An 18,768-nucleotide genomic window follows, 5' to 3' on the forward strand; every position below is an offset into this window, starting at 1 on the left:
AAACAAAACAGTGAACTAATTTATTTATTTATATTTTTTACGTTTTTCCTATTTGGCTGTTGTTTTTTTAATTATATATATTTTGATTTCTGTGGTCTTTTTGGTTATTTATGTTTAGTTTCAGTGGCTTTTACAAGAACTGTTGTATTTAAACAATTTCTAATCGTTTTGTGCCCAGCAATTACTCTCCATATGTATGGATGGACATTTATCAAGGTTAATTAGTACTCCGTTTCTTCTAGGAGTAAAAATCGGGACATTTTCATGTACAGTGTAAACAAAAAAAAACATACAGTTATATCTGTGAAGTTTAACGGTGAATGCTGGTAATTCTCTTTAACGATAGTTGGAATATCAAGCTTGATTTATTCAATTTTGAATACGCACGTGTCAGTAATGCAACAGTGAGTCTGCTGCGGATTTCATCTTAATCTATTTGCTGATGACCTAGAATGATACGTATTATGTTGTATGCTCGTAATTGTTCAACCCATGCATTCATGCATGACCTGTTAATAACATATTCTGTTAACACACGTTCTGTTCATGAATATTATATTCGTACACTTTCTATCCATACATACTCTATTCATACATACGTGAATATTACATACTTTATTCATGCATACTCGAATAATATATATTATATTCATAGATACTCGAATAATACATGTTCTATTAATGCATACTCGAATAATAAATACCCTATTCATACATACTCGAATAATAATAATATTCTATTCATAGATACCCGAATAATACATGCCCTATTCATACATACTCGAATAATACATACTATATTCCTACAAACTGGAATAATACATGCCCTATTCCTACATGCTCGAATAACACCTGCTCTATTCATACATACTCGAATAATACATAATTTTCTATTCATAGATACTCGAATAATACATGCCCTATTCATACATACTCGAATAATACATACTATGTTCCTACGAACTCGAATAATACATGCTCTATTCCTACATGCTCGAATAACACCTGCTCTAGCCATACATACTCGAATAATACATAATTTTCTATTCATAGATACTCGAATAATAACTACTGTATTCATACATACTCGAATAATACATACTATATTCCTACAAACTCGAATACATAATATTCTATTCATATATACTCGAATAATAAATGCTCTATACATACATACTCGAATAATACTTACTCTATTCCTGCATACTCGAATAATACATGCTCTATTCATACAAACTCGAGTCATACGTGTTCTATTCATGCATACTCGGATCATACATGTTCTATTCATAATATTCTAATCATACATACTCTATTCATAATACTCATATCATACATACTCTATTTATAATACTCGAATCATACATACTCTATTCATAATATTCGAATCATACATGATCTAGTAATAATATTCTAATCATACATACTCTATTCATAATACTCAAATCATACATACTCTATTTATAATACTCGAATCATATATACTCTATTTATAATACTCGAATCATACATACTCTATTCATAATACTCGAATCATACATACTTTATTCATAATACTCGAATCATACATACTCTATTCATAATACTCGAATCATACATATTATATTCATAATACTCGAATCATATATGCTCTATTCATATACTCGAATCATATATACTCTATTTATAATACTTGAATCATACATACTCTATTCATATACTCGAATCATGCATACCCTATTCATAATACTCGAATCATACATACTCTATGCATAATACTCGAATCATACATACTCTATTCATATACTCGAATCATGCATAATCTATTCATAATACTCGAATCATACATACTTTATTCATAATACTCGAATCATACATACTCTATTCATAATACTCGAATCATACATATTATATTCATAATACTCGAATCATATATGCTCTATTCATATACTCGAATCATATATACTCTATTTATAATACTTGAATCATACATACTCTATTCATATACTCGAATCATGCATACCCTATTCATAATACTCGAATCATACATACTCTATGCATAATACTCGAATCATACATACTCTATTCATATACTCGAATCATGCATAATCTATTCATAATACTCGAATCATACATACTATATTCGTACATGTTATGATTATAGACGATCAATTCATATGTATTGTTTATACAAACAATATTCATGCATCCTCTATTCATACACACTTTATTCATGAATTCTCTATTAACACATTCTCTATTTAAGCATTTATACATATTCAGTTCATATCTACTCTGTCCATGAATTCTCTATTCATAATTTCTTCGTTCATAAATTATTTATTAATACATACTCGGTTCATACATTCTCTCTCTCTCTCTCTCTCTCTCTCTCTCTCTCTCTCTCTCTCTCTCTCTCTCTCTCTCTCTCTCTCTATATATATATATATATATATATATATATATATATATATATATATATATATATATATATACACGTGTGTGTTTACTATATCATCACCTGAAAGATTTGAAAAACCGTTTTATCATCGCCTCCCGCTACATAAGACTCTAGATCAATACCACAGAACTTGCTCCATGCAGGTTATTGGATTCTCTTTATTAGCTTGCTTGTTTCCTGTACAAGATATACTTGTATCTCCCCAAAGTCGAAACATGCAATGATGATTACTTTCATGTGTAACACTTCAAATAGATACGAAAAGGTTCTTTTTTTGTTGCGCGCACTAAAACATTGTATTTTTTTACTGCGTGGTGTGTGTATATATATATATATATATATATATATATATATATATATATATATATATATATATATATATATATATATATATATATATATATATATATATATATATACATATGTATCTTACGCGGCATATTTAGAGATCTGATATATTCAATAATAATAATAATAATAAATAATAATAATAATAATAATAATAACAATAATAATAATAATAATGATGATGATGATGATGATGCTAACAAAAGGTTTGGGTTTCTTGGGCGGGTAGTTGGGCCTGAGTAATACATATTTAGGGCAAATTTACATGTTATCTGGGAATAAATCTTTTTTATAAAGGGATAAGAAAAGGCTGTATATAGAACAGTATCCAAAATTTTTCCAGCTATGTATATAACTACAAATACAAGACATCAAAAAGCAAAGGGTGAACCGGACCAAATTTGTTGCTGAAGCAAAATCTTGCAAAACACAATCGAGTTGAAATTTTTCTTTGAAATTATCTTTATTAGAATCTGTCGTAACTGTTCAAACGTAGTCTTAGGAAATTATTGTAATACAGACACCCGTTAAACTAACGAAAACGCCATAAGCTATCATCAATGCTTTATCCTTTTCCATAGGAAGACAAACCAAACCAAAGACAAAACAACCTACAATAAATAGTGAAGATATCTCTGTAAGATGTTTGTGTTGCACGGGCTGCACGTTGCCTGCTCTCCACACTCAAAGCATGACGTTCTTTTCTATAAAGATGTAGATATATTTAAATTTCGAAAATATTTTACAAATCAATATCCAGCTTAAAATTTTCAAAAAATATTTTACAACTCTACATCCACTAAAAGTTTCAAAAATATTTTACAACTCTACATTCGCCCTAAAATTTTCAAAATATTTTACAAATCTATATCCACCTTAAAAGTTTCAAAAATGTTTTACAACTCTACATTCGCCTTAAAAATTTCAAAATATTTTACAAATCTATATCCACCTTAAAAGTTTCAAAACTATTTTGCAACTCTACATCCACCTTAAAAGTTTCACAAATATTTTACAACTCTATATTCGCCTTAAAATTTTCAAAAATATTTTACAACTCTACATTCGCCTTAAAATTTTCATAATATTTCAAAATAAAAACATATTAATAAAACATTGAAACAATACTTTTCATGATGAGAGTGAAAGAATTTATGCTTAATATTGCAAGTCGTAATTACAGGAGGAAAAACATAATTATTACCAAATTTGACAGCTATTGAAAGTTACCAAATTTGACCGCTATTGAAAATTACCAGATCTGACCGCTATTGAAAATTACCACATTTGACCGCTACTGAAAATTACCAAGTCTGACCGCTATTGAAAATTGTCAGCTATTTATTATTAGAAACAGTTTCACTTTTGTTTTGATGCCGTCATTGCTTACAAGTTATAGTCGTCTGTAAGTTTCACTTTATTTTTCATTATAATCCTTGTAAGGTACCAACAAGTGTTTGTTTGATTTCGATATTTAAATGACGTTAAACTTAAATAAAATTGTAATATAGATAACCATGACTTATTGGCCTAGTTTTGACAGTTTGAATGTATGATTCGAGTATGTATGAATAGAGTATGTATGATTCGAGTATGCATGAATATGAGAATATGTATGAAAAGAGATTATGTGAATATAGTATGCATGATTCCAGTATATATGAAAAGAATATGTATGATTCTAGTATGTATTAACAGAGTATGTATGATTAAAGTATGTTTGAATATAGTATGCATGATTCGAGTATGTATGAAAAGAATATGTATGATTATATTATGTATTAACAGAGTATGTAAGATTAAAGTATGTTTGAATAGAATACGTATGAACAGAGTATGTTTGAATAGAGTACATATGATTCGAGTATGTATGATTCGAGTATGTATGATACTAGTTTGTTAGAAGTTTGTAAGGAATACTAATTAACTTATTTGCTCTTCTTTATGCAAATTGATAGCAGTCATTGACGTCAATGGCCTACACATTATTTACCGTAATATCACACTCTGTTAACATTTGGATTATTTATACAAGAAAACGTCTTGCATTTTCGGTTGAAAATACAATTTTAAAAAAATTGGTTTATTGTAAATATTAAATGATTTATGATAGCCTGTATGTCTTTACATGTTTCTAACAGTCCACTGGATGTTAGTGCATTATGACGATAAACTATTTATCTAGCCCTTTTTCATAAGTTATAACTACTGTTTTCAACATTAATGTAATGGAAGGCTGAGTATAATAATAATAAGAAGAAGAATAAGAGTATATTATACAACAGCTTAGATTACTTTAACTCATACCCAACAGAGAATCACACCCGAATCATGGGCCCTGGGGTAAGAAACAACCGGGCCTCTCCTAGATCTTGTTCAAGCAAATATTTTCTTTTAAAAAATTTAAAGTGTTGTTTGGCCTTGGCTCCGAGGATTGCCCCCTTCCCTTGACAGACCTAAGGATCTCCATGGGTTAACCCACTAATCGCCTTGCCTGCACGTAAGAACCCCCCACAGCCACTGGACTACGCACATCCCTAGACCTGGATGTAACCTAGTTATTAACACTGACTCATAATACATGCATTGACATGGCGACCCATTTATTAACTTTCCGGATACAGTCCGGATACCCCTGCCAGGAATGAAGGCATATAGATGTTTATGTTGGATATTCGGAAAGTGGATCCTACTGGAAAATGCGTAATGATTCGGACTAAAATGTTCTATAGAGAAAATATATTATCATACAAGTCGGATATATATATATATATATATATATATATATATATATATATATATATATATATATATATATATATATATATATATATATATAAAGATCTGTTCTGAGAAGTTCTATAGAGCATCTATAGCAAAATTCACTGATGGATGCTGAAATCGAAGATTTAAAATGTTTTGCACAGAAAGAGTACAATGACGTGCTTAGAACTGATTTATCAATAGCAATATCCGTCAGTTTTTCTTCTTCCGTATCTAATATTTTCCAGGAGTCTTTTTTCTGTTCCTTACTTGAAAAATTTATACCAAATGTGAACTTTTACAAAAGGAAACTGATAACGAAGATAACGTATCAAAATCGCTGGTTGTCATTTTGGCGGATTTCCCGATGTTAGTGATAGATTTAAATGTGCATTGTGTCACTTGTTCAAGAGTCTTTTGTTTCCTTTGAAACTAACATAATGCGATTTAGTTCAGCTACTTCAAAGCAAGAGAAAATATGTAGAATCGTGTTTCCGGATAATGACTAATGTTCTTTTCGCAGTCATAAATTAATGCCGGTGTTGAATATCATAGATCATATGCACGAAATAAGTAAAGTTTACTCGTGGATGTTCCGTTTCCTCTTTTTCCAGAATAGTTTTTGAAAAAATAATGGATAAAAAATAATGGATGTTTAAAATAGTCTGATGCACATCTACTTTAGTAAAATAACTGTTTTCAGGTTTTAATAAATAGACCTGGAGTATGTATGTATGTATGTATGTATGCATGTATGTTGTTGTAGGGTTTAACGCCATTTTCAGCACAAGATAGGCTATACATTGCGGCCAGTATAACTGGTGGAAGAAGAACCCGAAAAAATCTGGAAAGAACCACCGACCCACGAGCAGCTACTGGCAAGCTTTCTCACGTACCCACATTGTCCGAGCCCGAGACTCGAACCCACGCAGACAGAGGTGTGACGGCAGTGATCCGTAACGGTGAGCGCATTAGACTACTCGGGTATGTATGTATGTATGTATGTATGTATGTATGTATGTATGTATGTAACCTTACAATTCCACAACAGTTTCGAAACAACCATTGAAAGAAGCAACTTACATCAACAAAACAAACGTTAACGTCAATAGACGAGAGAAACCTGGACTAATGCATGTTTCATTGACAGGTGGAATCTACTAACAATAATTAAATAGTATTAAAAAGCAACTAAAAAAACGGTATTAAAATGATTGAAGTATACGTCTATTTGTGTCGTTGTCAGAATAGCCCAATTTTATAAGAATAATTACAGATGTAGTGATCTGTTTAATTACGCGTTTATCGTATGGATAACCAAAGTTCAGGCTAAGACCAAAGTAAGGAAATCTTGCGAGGCGGAAGTCAGCGTCATCTAGCGTCAGATACTACATGAAGTACTTATGACGTTATATCCCGGTAAAGTTACGCGTGGATGAGGTCATAAAGAAATGTCATGAGATGTTGTATTGGAACAACAACAACAACAGTAATAATAATAATGATAATAATAATGGACTCTTTAATTTGAAATAAACCTGATGTCCTTAAATAACGTCTCAGCAAGGTACAGATTGCTTGTGATCCCAAAAAAAACATGAAGTTGGAGCAACTTTAACAAAAATCATCTTCATATCTTACTTATAGTTTATGTTTGTTTTTGTGCGCCATTTTTGCCTATTTAAGCTCATCCGCTCTGACTATTCGTTTGGTGTTAGACTGATACGCTAATTTCAACCTTCAGTATGTAAAATTGTCATTATTTTACGTTATTTTCATCTCTTGTTCCTTTTCTCGAAGGATCAGATCACAAAAATGCACTTGAATTCAGAGCTTAATTTAAGATTTCCGCCGTTTACAAAACGCCTTCAGCAATGAAATATCGTAAATCCTTTTCGACAATTATGAGCAGTCTTTAATTCTTCTATAAAGATAGAGATATCGATAATTTTTCTATATCGAGATATCGATACGTTGAAACAAAGTAATGAAAGAAAATGCCATGAAAGGTTTTAGTTACGCTGCCAGTTAGATGAATGTAACCAATTTAACCATACTATAACTTACTTAATTTTCCGCGTGTAATGGCCAATACCGTCGTCATTTTCTGCTAACCGATACACGATCGATTAATAATCGAGTTATTTGTCCACGTTAAGGTTTGCTGTAAAAGTTCATATTTTTCAAGTAGCTAGAATTCCGAAAACAACGCGAATAGTGCCGAATGGAATTTTGACCAAAAGATATTTTGTTTTTAAAAAAGGTAAGCGATTAATTGGTCATTCGATGAAAATTGAGAGCGCTCAATCAAATCGGTTAATTGGTAGTTTCGATGAAACTGGACAGCGCTTAATTCAATCAGATCGGTTAATTGATAGTTTTTGCTGAAAGCTGACATTGGATCAGCATTATTAATTACTTAGTATAATTGTATCGGACACTGGGAAGTGAGGTTGTGACTATTAACCACTATCTGAGCCATTTCTGACACAAGCAGTGTTTTTTTTTTTTTTTTTTTTTTCATTTGGGGAGTTTGGGTGGGATTGTACACTATATTCAGCCAATTCTGTTCTGTAGTGTATTGATTCAATTCTTTTAACTTAACCGAAATCGAAAAGCAATATTTACTTTTCAGGAAAAGCTAACTAAAAGCTTTCTTTTTGAGAGACTGGCACTCTGTTTTCAATTTAATATTATTGAATATCCTTGATTATCTCTAAACATAAAGCTCGAGAACCCTGCTAATGAAAATCGACATTTCTTTGAAGAACTCCGCCTAGAGTGAAAAGCACAGTATCAAAGATAACCCAACCTTAAGTCAACAAAAAAAAAACATGGACCCAAACACTTTAATGGAAAGCCCGAACGCTCCAGCTATCATTAGTTGGCCCAGTTAGTTAGTGACGTCATTCACACGCTAGTAATGTCATTGCTACAGATAGCCTGGAAACTCCGCCTGAACTGCAGTTATTGGTTTGTAGCCTCATATTAGCGGGATGCATCTTGGGGGAAAAATATAACATTTTCATAAGTCAAAATGAAGCATACATTAACCATTTTTACGTGGTCTTTGTTATTTAAAACCCACTTTTGATTGATAATCATTCTGTGGTAACATACAAAGAAGGACCATGTCAACACGCTCGTGTATTATTGAGCAAAGACGACGTGCTAAGGTTTTGATTACCACCTGGTTAGAACAGCACTTGGCAGCGATGTATTTTGAAAGAGTATGATTTGTGAGGAACGCGAGTTATTTGCGGCCACACGAACACCGGAAGTGTGATGCAGTTTTCAGCGACTCCGTGACCTTTATTTACTGCGAGACAGTTTGAAAAACCGTTTGTAATATGTATGTATGGCACATTAAATAAAAGACAGACCACAAAACGTCCTTTTAATTGTTTCAGTTGCTTCACTGTACATTTCTTGACTCTCTTAACTTACTCTCGATCTACCACTAAGATGTTTTTGTCCTGGCGGGATTGCTTACGTATGCTGTGGGTTGAATTTGTTTTATCACCAAAAATAAAAAAGAAGATTTATATAAAGAAACAAGCTTTACCACAAATTAATTTTAAAAATATAAGAAATGAACGGCGTCCATCCCAAATGAATGTAAAGGAAACAAATCGGAACTTAAAGAGACATAAACGAACTATTATTACTGAAAATATGAATTTAGATCTAACCTAACAGTAATTTAGGTCTAAACTAGCATTAATTTAGGTCTAACCTAACAGTAATTTAGGTCTAACCTAACAGTAATTTAGGTCTAACCTAACAGTAATTTAGGTCTAACCTAACAGTAATTTTAAGAATGTTTGTTGAAAGTAATATTATGAGGTATTGTGAAATATCAAAACTGAGTATTACTATTAAGGTAATTTAGTGGACAATACAATTAGCTTTCTTGCAACGTAAAGGAGCGGAGATAGTTAAGAATGCGGATGACGAGGGCAGTACAGTTGTAGACAGAAAAAGAAAAAAGATCCACCGAACACCGATCATATTTTCATACTCCCATAATCGAACAAAGGCGTAAGATTCAAATTCATTTCATGGTCACTTGTAAAATAAAGTATATATTGTAAATATAGTCGAGACATCCAAAACAAAAAGAAAACTATGAGGGAAAGCATTGCACGTTTTCAATTTCTTTTTGTTAAATATATTCGGTGTTACTTTTCTTACCGTTTTAAACCATTGAAATTTGATTTTATTTGGTAATACTATATTTATTTGTAATACTTATATTAGTTAATTCCTGTTAGTTCATTTTAATGTTCAGTTTTGGTTAAAGTTTTGTTAACTTTCGAGGATAGGGATTATTTGGGTTTTTAATACTTATTTAGTTCAGTTTCTGAATTGAAGCACCAGATCGGAGTATGGTAATTATCTTTATAAGTAATTATTATATACTAGATCTTTTGAAACTACTTATTACAAATGTAAACGATGTACATAAGGCGCATTGATAAGAAAAAAATCTAAGCTGCCGTTTGATGAACACAGAGTGGAGGAATTGAAAAGGAAATGTTACAATGATTGAGAACCAAGCTATAATTGTTGTCCCTCTGAACTAATGTTTTTGGATGCGATTTTTTGCGGGGGAGTGGGGGTAAGATGCATTGAAATTTTCGGTAATTTCAGGAAACGGTTCTTATTCGGAAGATATATCCAGCTTGAGCTTGACAGCTCCAACCTTTTCAGAGAGCCCAAGCCTTCACCGTTCATGAGTCTTGATTTTATTGATAGGAATTAGCTGTCGAACGGGTGGCCAGCAAACACTAAGAAGGCATGACATAAAACAGTGAAAGTATCGAATGGTTCTGACATACAACAATGTCTTAAAACATGAGAACATAATTCTATCTATAAAAAATATTGATTACATCCCTATGAAATCTCCAAGGTCGAATGCTGATATTTACATATCACTGAACGAGAAGCTCGCATACATACCTTCAAAAGAGACTTCCAAGTGTATTTTTAACTGAGGCAAATGTGATCTTTCAAACAATCTCGACACGCATAGTTACACCCATGGTTACACAAATCGATTTTTTTCTATTGATAAATTCCGTCTAGATAAAATGCGTAAGAGCGGTTTAAAAGATAGCGAATTCTAAGATAACACACAATACCAGTGTTTTAATGTAACTCTGCAATGTTTCTGCTATCATAATTCTACACGACATTCCGATAGAGAAGAAGCTACGAGGCGAATGATTCTTCCCAAAATTACTGCCTCCGTGCAATCATTCAAGCTTCCATTTGTTCTGTACTACTATTCATTGTTAAATAACGTTGTTTCTCACTCTGATTGTTAAACGAATTGTAACAACCTATCTCATAGTCAAACTTCATATAGGTCGGTGGTGCCTCAGTAGTAAGCGCGCAGACCATATAATTAGTGGATTGGGGGTTTAGTCTCGTTCAGGCTACCATTGATTGGTTGCCGTGGTGTGCCTCTTGAGAATCCTGTTCAGACCATAACTAATTGGCTTTCGTAATTTGCCTCTTGGGAATCCTGTTCAGACCATCACTGACTGGCTGCCTCTTGGGAATCCTGTTCAGACCATCACTGACTGGCTGCCTCTTGGGAATCCTGTTCAGACCATCACTGAGTGGCTGCCTCTTGGGAATCATGTTCGGACCATAACTAATTGGCTTTCGTACTTTGCCTCATGGGAATCCTGTTCAGACCATCACTGACTGGCTGCCTCTTGGGAATCCTGTTCAGACCATCACTCACTGGTTGGCTAGCGTAGTTTCCTCTTGGGAATCTCATTCAGATCGAAATTGATTGGTTGCCGTAGTTTGTCTCTTGGAAATCCTGTTCACCTGTCACTGATTGGCTGACGTAATTTGCCTTTTCGGAATCCTATTGAGATCATCTCTAATTGGCTGTCTGTTATGAATCCTGTTCAGACCACAGTTGACTATTTGCAATAGTTTCCTCTTGGGAATCTTGCTCACACCATCACTGATGGCTGCCTTAGGTTGTCTCCTGGAATCTTGTTCAGGCCACCACTGATTGGCTGCCTTAGTTTGCCTCCTGACAATCCTGTTACGGCCATCACTTATTAGCTGCCTTATTGTACCTCTTGGAAATCCTATTCAGAACATCACTGACTGGCCGCCTTATTTTGCCTTCTGATAATCTCGTTCAGACCATAATTGATCGGGTACCATTGTTTGCCTCTTGGGAATCCTGTTCAGAACATCATTTATTAGCTGCCTTAGTTTGCCTCTTGGGAATCCTGTTCAGACCATAATTTATTGGTTGCTGTCGTTTGCTTCTTCTGAATCTTTTTCAGACTATCACTGATTGGCTGCCATAGTGTGCCTCTTGTGAAGATACATTAATGATTGGCTGCCGCAGTGTGCCTCTTGTGAAGACATATTAACTCCCACTGTCTCGGCAATAAATAGTGTTTCATGTACTGATGGGCCGTGAAATACAACACAATGAATCAATCAGTTATTCACAAATCTGTATCGAATCAAGATCGGTTGAACAAGAAGTCTTACAATGTGAAGACGGCAGTGTTAACGGCTGCCTCACAACCGTGGCGTATCCATGGGCATCGCACTTTACTCCAAATGACTCGGCACCAAACAACTTCCTTGTGTAGCTGTGCCGTAAGACACCAAACCAAACGACTGCTTGAAGTAGAAGAATCCGAACGATTTGCAGCAACATCATTAACCTCAAAATGACGACCCACCTAATTCTCACGTCCCGGGGCAATTAATCTCGGAATTCCACGGGGCAAAGCGGTCGTATTACGAATTCGTCAAGAATGTTACATGTTGACGTACATTGTATTTCTATGAAGAAAACTGTGGTTGTGTTCTGGAGTTTTCTCTTAGGTGGCGCTATACAGTTTCGCATTTTGCATAGGGTTAGGAATTTAAAGAAAAAGAATGTCCCCGGCTTTCCTCACTGGTTATACTGGCTATTTAAAAAAGACCTTGTATATCTTAGGTATATTGCAAAGAACCTTTAATTCCCTTTATTTTGGTGTATGATTGATGGGTGTACTATGGGTTATAGAGTATACAGCTTGGCCTTACTTCAAATGTGCACCTTTCAAAAAAGTGCTAGCTCTACTTGGTCATTTTCACTTCCTGAACTTCAGAGGTCAATTGTATAAAAAAGAGCCGATAACTTTTTTTACATTTTATATATTTGGTAATTCATTCATTGCACTTTCAGAAGCTGGTATTGTCTAGTCTGGCAAAATTCATTTTCCCTATTTTAATAGCTGCTATGTATAGTGTACTTTAGACTAATTCAGACTGATTTTTTAACACAAGGGAGCAGTCATTTTAGTTAGCAGTGTGCTTAAATCATGTAAAATTTCCAAAAGTACAATATCAAAAAGAAATATCATCCACATTACATTAATGTAGCATAGAGGTATGCAAACATTCTCTCCACTGTGCATGTTTTAAATGCCAACTACTTCACCTTACATACGTCACTCTCTCAAAAGTACATATTATCTGGTGAGCGCCACCTTAGCAGGCATTCGGGAGCGACTGCTATTATCATCGTGCGACATCCTTGATTCCGACAAAGTGTAACCGAGATTTATGCTTAACTTGACAGAAGCATAATTACCGCCACGTGAGGTCGCTAATTTGTAGTCGTAGTTTGTTGTTGAATGGTTGCTTGGTTTCAGCACCACTCTCAACACATTATTGTTAGCTATAGTTTGTTTACTGAAGCAAACTGACATCTATCTTGACTTCTCAGCCATCAACGCTTTGAACAAGATCGCGTTTCTGTTAAGTAAATTCGTGGTTCGCACAAAGCACGTTCACAGCGCATAACGGGATATATTCAAATCGAAAATTAACCTTGAACTCAGATTTACGAAGAAAGCTGAGGCAGGATAAGGTAACTCATCCAGTATACTCAGGAATATAATTCTTAATGATCAAATGAACTTATAAGATGTTCATGTTACTGGTGTACCCCGATATTGCTATAATTTGAGGGTGTGGATACACGATACGGCTATAATTTGAGGGTGTGGATACCTGGTTTCTGTTATTTCCTTCCTAGCGATGCGTAACTTCCTCGAGTAAAGGACTGTAGCAAGTGTTTAAGTGTTGAATGGAATTGTTGTTAGCAATGTTCTTGACTATTTCAGAAACAAAACAATTGGAGATCTTTGAGTTTGTTACCTCGAGTAACAACACTTAGTGAGTCTATAATTAGAACGAAATCTAGAAGTCACTGTTGCAACAAATTTCTTGCAGAAACCAACAGAACTGAGGGTCGAGGCCCGTGACTTTGTCAAATTTACAAGTCTTTGCGACACTTGCCACGCACTTGTTAAGGTACCGCTTTACAATGAGTGTAGGATTCCCAGAGCGCACAGCTAATAAGTATCTATGTGGAAAAAAAAACTTGAAAATCAGTCAGCATGTCTCTAACCATCCCCTGCATGGAAACATAATGATGAAATCTTGACCGAAATGAACAGAAATAGGATGCAATCGTCCCCTGCATGGAAACATAATGATGAAATCTTGACCGAAATGAACAGAACTAGGATGCAATCGTCCCCTGCATGGAAACATAATGATGAAATCTTGACCGAAATGAACAGAAATAGGATGCAATCGTCCCCTGCATGGAAACATAATGATGAAATCTTGACCGAAATTAACAGAAACTGGATATAATCGTCTCTGCAGTAGCACGTGTTTCTCAAGCGTAATCCGTTCACTCATTTTATACCGTTTTGGAGGCACCCTACAGTGTGCTAGCGTTTATGTTAGAATGTGTGTTGCCCCATCGTCGCAGAACCGTACGCTACGGTCAATCTGAAACGATAGTGTCCTTCGCGGTTTTGGCCAATCTACTTGCTTCATATATTTGTATGACTCAGATTTTATTTGCATTCAGTTTCTGATTCTTAGGCTTGAAGGGCGTGTTCGTTTCAGCAAACATAAAAGGGTTCCTCGATTAGAAAAACCAATACAGCATTCAAAATTTTAGGACCGTGTTAATCCTATTGTGTGTTTGTTTGGTCCTATTTCATAATACCATGTTAAAACGAGGCAATGTGGTAATTTTAAATACTAATATACAAGTAGACATTTGTTTCAAGTTAACGAAGAATTGGTCACAATTCGTTTGTTGTCGCAGTACCAATACGTTTTCCTTACTGGTGCCGTAAAGGTGTTTTTCGATACGCCCACCCACCTGTGAACAGCGTAGTCCCAGAATACCGTGTCCATTATGCAGGGTAAATACGGTACTTTTTATTTTGGTTTCAAGTCCTCGCTCAGACGAACATTTCTCATTACAGAATCTGTGGAAGTCCTCATTCAGGCAAACATTTCTCATTACAGAATATCTCGTGGGTCGGTTTTTCTTTCTGGGATTTTCCCGGGTTCTTCCTCCACCATTGATACTGTCCGCCATGTATAGCCTATCGTGTGCTGAAAAATATATTTAAGCCCTACAACAGCAACAATCATTACAGAATATATATATATATATATATATATATATATATATATATATATATATATATATATATATATATATATATATATATATATATATATATATATATATATATATATATATATATATATATATATATATATATATAAGTCCTCATTCAGGCGAAAATTTCTCATTACAGAATATAAACAATGATAGAAATATATTGACAAGGTTATGACAACGGCCTCTCAAATATATTTGTCACAAACTGATTTTTTCAGACGTACCAATATGTGATCAGCAGTGCGTGTGTGTGTGTGTGTGTAACGACTTGAAAAGGCTTATGACTATATCAATGTATCAATAAATTCTCACGCACCCATGCAATGGTTAGCAATTTTGACTGAAATTATACCTTACCTTTGCGATGTGCATTAAGGAGGAAAACTACAAATTTTTAAAGTACACTGACTTTAATTAACTCCAGTACTATTTTAGAAATTGCAGTTTCAAACCCCATGTAGCATACATGCGAATGTCCTGGACGGGAGGGTGTTTCTCCTTAATTGAGGGCTGTCTCCCATGGCGGTATTGGTAAAAAGAAAGAACAGTTCTCTGCCTCTGTGTGTGTGTGTGTGTGTGTGTGTGAGAGAGAGAGAGAGAGAGAGAGCGCTTATGTTTGTGTGTGCGTGCGTGTTTGATGTGTGTGCATGCGCGTGTGTGGGTGACTGACTGACTGACTGACAATAGGTGATCCACCAAAAACAAAAAGAAAATATGTACTCTACAAAAAAAGAAATGAGTTCACAGTTAAGTGGCCATACATAAATCATCCGAATTATACAATAAAATGGTTTAATGATCTCTGATTAACCAAAATATGTATTCGTGTGCATCCATATACATATTGTATTAGCTTCTTTAATGAGTGTTGCTCGAAAGGCTTGAGAGGAAGATCCATATAAAGAATGCACATTCTGAACAACCTTGCATTTTTCCGATGAGAGCTAATGGTAATCGACTAAACGATAAACACCATATATTTTTTTAGTGTGATGGATTAAGGCAGAGGACAGTCCAATTCAAATGAAGCCATCGTAAAGCTATCAAATCATCTTCAAAAGTGACATGATTCGCTGTATATATGACCGATATGCACGCAATTTCCGTACCAGAAAATAAACTAATTGTAACCCATTCTCTATAACGTCATGGCTGGCACCAATTTATATCCCATGCACTGATCCGACCCTAGATCATGACTACGATCGTTCATAGCGGCGTGGTCTTTCAGCGACTGTGTACAAAAGAATTACAGATGTCGGAAATATATCACTGTCATAAATTTCGCTTCTAACTTCAAACAGCTAATGTAGTACAATATACATCTGTAGAAGATCGACTTATTTCATTTCTCGTCTCGTTTATTCCTCATCGGTCTTTTAAAGTGTCTGATTCTGCATTTCCAAAATAGAGCAAATCGGATCAATGTTAATTCTGTATTTTAATCACGTCAAGCGGATGTATTCAAAGCAGATATCGGAAGCAATATCAAAAGGCACGTCTAGATTTCCATGGATGCATTTTAGATCGACAACTGTCAAGGTTATTGCTAATACCGATTTGTCAAATCAATTGGTAGGGTTAAATGGGTTCTGTTCCATACATGTTGCTAATGGGTTCTGTGCATGTTCTGACTGTTTGAACATGTTTTACCAAACCGTATTAGAAACTGTAATTTTTGGGTTGGCCTCGCGATACGCATAGAATTCGAATAATTAAGTTACATCTACAGTCATGTTTATAGTGATATGTGACCACTTGGGTGTCAAGGTTTACCTGTCAATCCTTGTGTCAGTAAGTAACCAAAACCTATTACATGAACCAGTCTCCATAACAGGTATTATCAATCCTATTGTCAGTAAACAAAACCTACCACATTTCCCGTTACCATGATAAGTATTGTCAGTCCTTTGTCAGGAAGTAAACAAAACCTACCACATTTCCCGTCACCATGATAAGTATTGTCAATCCTTGTGTCAGGAAGTAAGCAAAACCTACAACACGTTCCAGTCTTCAGAACAAGTACTGTCAATCCTTTTTTCATGAAATTAGCAAACCTACCACATATTCCCGTCTCCATAACAGATATTGTCAATCCTTGTGTCAGGAAATAACCAGACCTACGATACAAACCAGTCTCCATAACGGTTATTGTCAGTCCTTGTGTCAGGAAGTAACCAAAAGGTTGCGCACGCAGAATTAGAATAATTATCGGAACAATTATCTCCCTTAGAGAATACCAAGTCAAGCTTCTGGGCCGTGTTTTAAAGATAGACGAATCTGCGTTTAAAGACGAAAATGTCATTCAATTAATTAATATAAGAATGAGAATCAAAAATAGCATCCTCGTATGTCAAGATTTTAGCAATCATGTTTTAATTAAGCATCCCCCACACATTTTAGCGGTGCACATGTTTTTGGTGACATGGTGCGCAAATAGGTACAAAGAACAATTTTTTTTTTTTTTTGAATTTGCTAGCAGTTTCCATCCCGCTTCACGTTTACGAACGAGAGTCACCATGCAAATGAAACATATTCTTGGATATTACAATATGACAAAAAAGAACTGACTTGCATTGCAAACCCTTACTCACTTAAATAAGTCTTTGGGTGATTTTATTAAGGTAATGTAATAACGTAATGCGTGTAACACTAACAAACAGTAAGCACGCGAGTGAAACATAAATGATATACATAAATATATAATGAACTATTCCATTAGTATTCTTCATGGTTTGTATTACAAGATTTTTGGAGCTTTTTTTCCAATGTGTACGTACGCACAATAAAATGTACATTTTCTTGTACTTTGCAGGGCAGATAAACAAATATAAACAACCATGTGAAGGAGATATAGATAAAACATATATATTCGTGACCAAATAATTAACGACGTTATTTTAATTCTAATTCGTTATTTGTTTAGATTACACGAATCAAGGACCAAAGACCAAAGAACATGCTTAAGACCAAACCATGCCAATGAGACCAACGTACGTTTGTTTCTGCTTTGCAGTGCAGACAAACGTGTAAACTCAGAAGGATTTACAAAGAGATATTTATGTAAAAACAGTTTACGAAGAAGTTCAGTAGCTCTACACCTGAAAACCTTGGCTTTTTCCCATTCGTTATCTCTTTTATAAACCCGATATATTCTTTTTTGGTATGGAGTGTGATCGTATCGTTCCATATTGACAGTAATATTGAGATAACCACCTCTAACTTTGCAAAAAAAGTACATCGGGTTTTCTGTAACAGTTATATTTGGTTCTCTGACCGAGTTTAACAATTAATTTATAGACTCTAAATCTATCCAATTCATTAATTTTGCATTTCAGATCTCTACGCCAATACCAGTACATCTTTGCTTGAACACTTTCGTAAATATTAGTTCATCTCCTACATCTTTGCTTGTACCAAGCTTCTCTTACACCTTGATTGTACCAAGCCACTCTTACATCTTGATTTTATCAAGCATCTCCAAAACCATGAGAAATGAGTGTATCTTTATTTTTATTAGCCCATATCTTCTGGATGATTGCGACCATTTTGGATGGATATTAAAACAAATTCTTCGAAGTCTACTTCTGGATTGTTTCAACCAATATTTTATTGACTTCATAGTGCATTACTTCATAGTGTATTACTTCATAGTGCATTACTTCATAGTGTATTA

Source organism: Sinohyriopsis cumingii, chromosome 10 (genome assembly GCF_028554795.1).
Source record: "Sinohyriopsis cumingii isolate HCF-2022 chromosome 10, ASM2855479v2, whole genome shotgun sequence".
NCBI classification, from domain to species: domain Eukaryota; kingdom Metazoa; phylum Mollusca; class Bivalvia; order Unionida; family Unionidae; genus Sinohyriopsis; species Sinohyriopsis cumingii.